A 7,302-nucleotide genomic window follows, 5' to 3' on the forward strand; every position below is an offset into this window, starting at 1 on the left:
GGTGGCACCGATATGAAAGTTGGTGGTACTGAGAGATTAGGGTTTGGCAAAGGTTGTGCTTGTGGAAAATCGGTAGGGCCAAAACGGAATTCTTGGTGGCACCGATTTTGATGTGTAGGCTTTGGAGAGAGAATTTTGTGAGAGAATTTCTTAGTATTTTTGGTGGCTATCTCTAAGCACTTGGGAAACCAATTCATCATAAATACCTCACCCCCTTTTAATAGTATTGGCTTTCCTATGGACTCAAAAATGATTTCTCACAAATATAAAATGTAGAGTTCTATTGCTTGAAGCTTGGACAATCCTATTGCATTCCTTGCATCAAGGGTTTCTCCTCACAATCCTTTAGCCAATGCATCTTTGAACTTTTCTGAAATATACTTAGATAAGATCACTAGTTAAGTTATATATATGTTGTTATTAATTACCAAAACCACCTTAGGGAGCAATTGTGCTTTCAATCTCCCCCTTTTTGGTAATTGATTACAACATATATATCAAAACTTCGACAAAAGATATAATCAATGATTAGCATCGCTGCTTTGAGAAGTATGTGAGAAGCAAGAACTCCCCATAGATTTGTGCATTATTTTAAATTTGTGTTTGAATGCAAATGCATAATCGATTAGGATCATGGGTCACTCTTGCATGTCACATACATCTTGGTGGTGCACATAAATGATATGAATGAATAGTAATGCACATAACACCAAACAATGAGTGAATGATTATCATGTATATAGCTCAAAGGTATAATGTAGTAGCCTCAACAATCAAAGTGTATGATCAAACATGAAAGTTCAAGTCATCCAAAAGATCAAATGTTTTCTAAAACCAAACGAGAGCAAATAAAAAAGCAAAGCTCTTTCTCTCTCTCCCTCGAAGCCCTAAATGATCTATACACTTCTCCCCTTTGGCAACAAGTTACCAAAAAGTTCAAAGGTAGAACTAAGCGTCGGCAACGGCTTCAACATATGTCCTCTGAGGTGGAGGTGTATACATTAGAGGTGCTGGAGCTGGTGGAACTGAAGGAGGTGAAAGTGCTGATGAAGTTGGTCTTGCTTCCGTCACTGAAATGAATCACCGGTTATGAAAGGAAGAAAAGATAGCGGAAGCATCACTGAAATGAAATGCAGTTGGATGAAATCCAATCACTGAAGAAAAAGGGCGGGAGGGCGGGGAAAACAAAGACAACTTGGGACGGATGAGATGAACTCCGGAAGACATGAGAGATTGATCTGCAACAATTGGAGAGGACAGAATTCACAGAACAGAAGCACATCGGTTGGAGAAGAATTAACATGACGACTCCGGTTGACAAGAATTGATAAGACGATTGATTACGCAAAATGATTAGCACTCTCATAAAAATATGAGAACACCTCTTTAAAAGATCTGAAATCACCACTTTACATCGAAGCAACTGAATTACCATAATAAAATAAAACAAAGGGTGAGGCTTATGAAACAAGCCAGAACAAACTCATGAGAAAGATTTCGTCCGATATTTTCGTGGACAGGATCGCATGGGCTCGATTTTACAGTAGCCATCAAGTGCAAGGCGGTGCACTCGACATACGAAGCGTCCCCGAGTCGTAGCAAGCTACAAGGACTCTTTAAGACACAACGTGTACCACTGTAAGTCGACCGTGAACAAACGAATCCACTAAATGTCGAACCCCAACCTAACATCATTCATTTGTTGGAAGATTGTCCTATAAGCAACTACTTGAATTCCCACCTATGAATTCCCGGAATATCTGGTCATGCAATCTGGTACACGGATACAAGGAGTAATATCACACAACTCCTATACTAACCCGTCACTTGTATCACATCCGTCAACACACAACCAGAATCTCGGACCTTCATCTACAACAAACCCTTGTGATCACAACGATACAAAGTATGGCAGTACCCTCGAACAATCTGCACCAGTACTGGGGACATCGGGGTTATCTCGCCACTACTAGTATTGAAGCAATTATGAACATCCTTCGTCCTGAGATACTAAGAAATCTGAATGATAACGATGTGCTCAAGAATCCCCTGGAGCTCAACTCCCCGGAAGAAAATCAAGTCAGACAGGAGGCACCAAGACAGGACTCCGTCACATCGGCATCATATAGATTCCAAAAATATCCGCGTGATCCTAAAAAAATTTTGAGTGAGAAGAGGAGTAGAATTAAATTATTACGTCAAGATTCCTCACCAGAGCATAGAAGAGGAGAAAAAAGAATCCTACTCTCCAATATATAACTAGACTCAAAACAATTTTTCACTAGACTCGACTCGGCCAAGTTCGATCAATCAAGGGGGCTCCTAGGTCGGTACGGCTCTGATACCAACTTGTCATGCCCAAGATGCGACCCTATCCTCAATTTGGCACGAAGGCCTCGTCAGGGATAGAAGCGCATCTCGTCGTGTCGCAAGAATGGATATCGTTACAAGTACATGTACTGAAAAGATGAGATATATATAGAATTGGCTTACACTCGCCACAAGCTACATTAGAGTCACATCAGTACATTACATAACATCAAGAGTAAGAGCAGGGTCCGACTACGGACGAAAACAAACGAGAAAAATAAGAACGACGTCCATCCTTGCTATCCCAGGCTGCCGGCCTAGAACCCATCCTAGATCGATGAAGAAGAAGAAGAAGAAGCAACTCCAAATGAACAATCAACGCGCTCGCGTCAAGTAACCTTTACCTGTACCTGCAACTGGTGTTGTAGTAATCTGTGAGCCATAGGGGACTCAGCAATCTCATTTCCAAAGGTATCAAGACTAGCAAAGCTTAATGGGTGAGGCATGGTTAAGTGGTGAGGTTGCAGCAGCGACTAAGCATATATTTAGTGGCTAACTTACGAGTACAAGAAAATAAGAGGGGGAAGATCTACGCATAACGGACGTGAACTACTGATGATCAAATGAATGACCCTGAACACCTACCTACGTCAGTCATAACCCCACCGTGTCCTCGATCGGAGAAGGAACTCACGAAAGAGACAGTCACGGTTACGCACACAGTTGGCATATTTTAATTAAATTAACTTCAAGTTATCTAGAACCAGTGTTAAACAAAGTTTCCACGTTGCCACATAACCGTGGGCATGGCTTTCCGAAAGATTTAACCCTAAAGTGGTGCTCCAACTAGTCCATCACAAATTACCACAAGCCGCATAGAAATCCTCAATCACGAAGCTCGCGATCTCGTCGGATTCGAAAACCTCAATTCTGAGATTACCCAAAGCATCATCGGAATCCCGATGCACAAGATATCTCATCAAAGGTAAAACTAATCCAGCAAGGCCGCCCGGCGTGTCGACGATCCCGATAGGAGCCGCGTATCTCGTTCTCAGGACACGACGGATGGAACTAGCTACAGGTGCCAAACCTCAAGTTTCCCCGCGGTGGCCCCGCAGGCAGACCGTTTGGGACCAACACCATCAGCACTGGTCCCCCTATTTATGTAAAATTACTCCTCGGGTAGCGCTAACTCCCTATGCATTTCAATTTATCAAAATTATTATGTTGGGCAAATGTAGAACCAAAGTTGGGCCTTGCCAGACCAGCTTTAATCTAAAACGAATTATCAAGGGGGTCCCCATAACAACCCCGATCGTGTTAGGAGCGCTCAATTATGGAACATAACACCGGTAGCCGAAACTAAGGAGGCAAAGGTGGAACAAAACACCAGGCTAGAAAGGCCGAGCCTTCCACCTTTTACCAAGTATATAGGTGCATTAAATTAAATAGCATTTAATATGGTGATATAACAAGGAACCCATGCTTTCACATGGAAGCATCTGCACCTGCAACTAGCAACGCTAACAACATGGATAAGCAAGCGGTAACATAGCCAATCAGTGGTTTGCTAGGTCGAACAGGTTGAAGGTTTCATGGCATTGTTGAGAGGCTGATATTTAACATGTGGTAGGCAACGAGACATAACGATAGAGACGGTAAAACTAGCATGGCAATGATAGTAATGGTATCTGGGGAAATGAACATCTTGCCTGAGATCCCTCTTGGAAGAAGAATGCCTCCGTGAAGCAGACGAACCGACGTAGTCGAACGGGTCCTCACAATCCGGCACGTTGCGGAACTCTATCGAGACGAAGCAAACCGGAAACGCAAATCAACACACGGAATTCACCACATGATGCACAACACAAATGATGCATGAGCAGCTGAAAACATGCAAGTCACGGCATGACAAATCACACAATCAATCACTACACATTAAGTGAAGTTCAATACGCAACAAGTTGCATAAAGACGAAACTCCACGTTCACCTATTTAGTTCTATCCCGATTATTTACACGGCAATGTTAATGTTGTCAAACATGCAAGAGGTGAAGCGGAAATTAAACTACCTATCTAGACATTTTAAATGAGGTCGGAAATGACATATAGCTCCTCCGAGACGACCTCACATGTTAATTAACAATTCTGTCCAGATCTAAACTAATGCATTTAATTAGTTGTTAAACAGCAAAACAAATAGGTCCACGTGATTCTACGCGTCAAGACAAGCAATCTAGACATAAAGAACATCTCCAACGGAGCTATGGATCAAAAGTTACAAGCACCGCAAGATATGATGGCATGAATGCAATATGTGTGCAACGGCGGTCACGAGCACTTCTAAACATACAAACAGCAAGAGAAAATGAAACTACACGAGATTCTAAGCAAGTTTCATGTAGGGCACGATCAAAACGGAGCTACGGTTCAAAAACTACAATCTGCCAAAATCAGCCACATAGCATTTTCTACGCCCCACAACTACGAGCTACACTACTCCGATAAACTCAAGCAAGGCATGACACACAAGAGGGCAAGAAACACTACTACGAACAGCTAAGAACAACTAGCATGGCAGCAAGGAGCACTAGGAAAAGAAGACACAAAACGGCATCTCACACACTATTTCAGACTTAGTGAAAATTACACCTTATGAAAGTGCAGTTTTCGATCTGAAGCAATATTGACAGCAGCAAAACCTATAGCTACAGGACTCCAAATGGCATGAAAATCTACAGCATGTTAGAGAAACACAAGGGGTACAACTAACTCCATTGGACCAACCTCAAAAGAGCTACAGATCACAAGATGCAAGCAAGACAAGACAGCAACAAAATATAACAGATTCCAGACTTGGAAATATTTCAGCTCCTCTAAAACAACACTATTTCTAGCAAGTTGAGAGCAAGCAAAACACACCTAAACATGCATTTCTATTGCAACCAAAAATACCAGGGGCTATACAAAACATCCAAGATCAACTCCCTAGTTGACAACTAATTCAAACGAGGCACGGAATAAATCCTACGAATTAAACAAAAGGGCAACATAGCAAAATATCTCGCGATCTAACTTTCTCTAATGCTAAAACTAATTGCACAAAAAAATCCATGGGATTTTTCTACCCCGGAAACATATAAAATATGTGGGGTTGCACAACAAAATAAAGCCACACTAAAATGCGAGAAAATAACCTATATACGGGAAAATATACTACCGGCAATCCATACATGCAAAAAAAACCTATGACCGCCCTAAAATACATGGAATAATGGTCCCTAAAACATAGGCATTTAATCTACGGTATACGGGCAGACCGGACTCGCACGAAAATTAAATACGGGGCAAAACAATATAGGACAGCACGTTAAACTAGGCGTTTGGCACGTTAAACTACCTCAAACAATTATGCAAGTTTGGTAATCGTATTCTACGTGAAATTCTACACCAAATCCATATAAAGATTACCTCGATCCGACTTACGGATTAAAAGATACGCGCGTTTGAAAATATGGCATTTTTTCTGGAAACAGAATAAATCGCAGGAAAAAAATAACTAAACATCTAAAGCCTAAATGGGCCGAAAGCGCACGCGCAATTTAGCATCTCACGCCACGGGCGAGGAAAAGTGGCTCGGGGCTCACCTTGGGCCGTCGGTCGACCTGGCGCGGTGCTGGGCTTGGGGATGAGGCTGGTCGGGACGCTGGGCCGGCGGCTCGGGTGCTGGGCCTCGCGAGGCCTGGACCTAACCGGCCCACAACGGTGTTGCCCACGAGAGCGCTCGTCGTCCTCCTCGTCCCGTCCGCTCGGGAATGAGAGGAGGCAGGTCGGCGCTGTTGCACGGGAGGCAAGCACCGGGAGGAGGAGCAGGGCGAGGCGCAGGCGGCGGATCCGGGCGGCGGCTGGCCGGATCTTGCCTCGGGCGAGGTCAGAACGGCGAGGAACGCGTCGCTAGGGCGCGGGCAGGGTGCTGGAGGCGGCTTGGGGAGCTTCACGACGGCGGCTGCTCGCGGTGCAGCTGGTCTCCGGCGGCTGCTGGTGCCTTGGGGCGAGGCTGCTGGAGAGGCGAACTCCGGCGGACTCCGGCCGGTGGGAGGCTCCGGCGAGGGCACGGCCTGCTGCGGAGGCGCGGAGAGGGAGGCTCGGGCAGGGAGCTCGGGCAGAACGGGTGGCGGCCGGATGGGCCTCGGGTGGGCCGCGCGCGGGCTCGGGCGGGCCCGGCGGCTGGGGGAGGAGAGAGAGGTGAGAGAGGCGCCCTAGGGTTAGGTTTTGCACGGATTTCGAGGTGGGGGGGGTAGGCTGTCCCAAAAATTAGGAGGAGGGGGGTATTTATAGGAAAAGAGGGGCTCGGTTAACCGGAATCGCGTTCCGGATCCAACCGCGGGGTCGGATTCGGACGATTCCGAACGCGGGTATGGGTACGCGGCCGTGTAGAGGGGATATCCGGAGACGAGAGGGAGAACGGGCGGCGCGGCAATGAATTATAAAACACCGACATACGTCCGACGGTAGACCGAATACGGTGCCGCAACGGTCGACCGTTCGGGTACCAGACGGACTCCGATCGCGACGAAATTTGACAGGCGGCCTAGCTAAAATAAAATAAGACCGCACGTCAAATCTCAACCCGATCAGAGAAAGTTTTACGCACACTTTAAAACCATGGTTTCGACGGTGCCGCGGAAGCGTGCGTGTGCGGTCGGACTCATAACGGACAACGACGAGAACCGGCAACTACTAACGGATGCAAGTTTTGAAAACGGGCGGCAACGGAGATGCCGATGCCATGCAGATGATGCGAATGATGCGATGATGATGCAACAAATATAAATAGACACACGACGAAAACGGAAAGAAGGGGGAATCTTCTGGAACGTCGGCATCGGGCTGTCACACTAACAGTCTCAACTATCAGATCCATCACTCTGATCCTAGTGTGGGTGTCTATGTGGTGCAACATGTTGATGGAATACCCTCTGGTCATCTTA

The sequence above is a fragment of the Hordeum vulgare genome, chromosome 4H (genome assembly GCF_904849725.1).
Source record: "Hordeum vulgare subsp. vulgare chromosome 4H, MorexV3_pseudomolecules_assembly, whole genome shotgun sequence".
In the NCBI taxonomy this organism is placed as follows: domain Eukaryota; kingdom Viridiplantae; phylum Streptophyta; class Magnoliopsida; order Poales; family Poaceae; genus Hordeum; species Hordeum vulgare.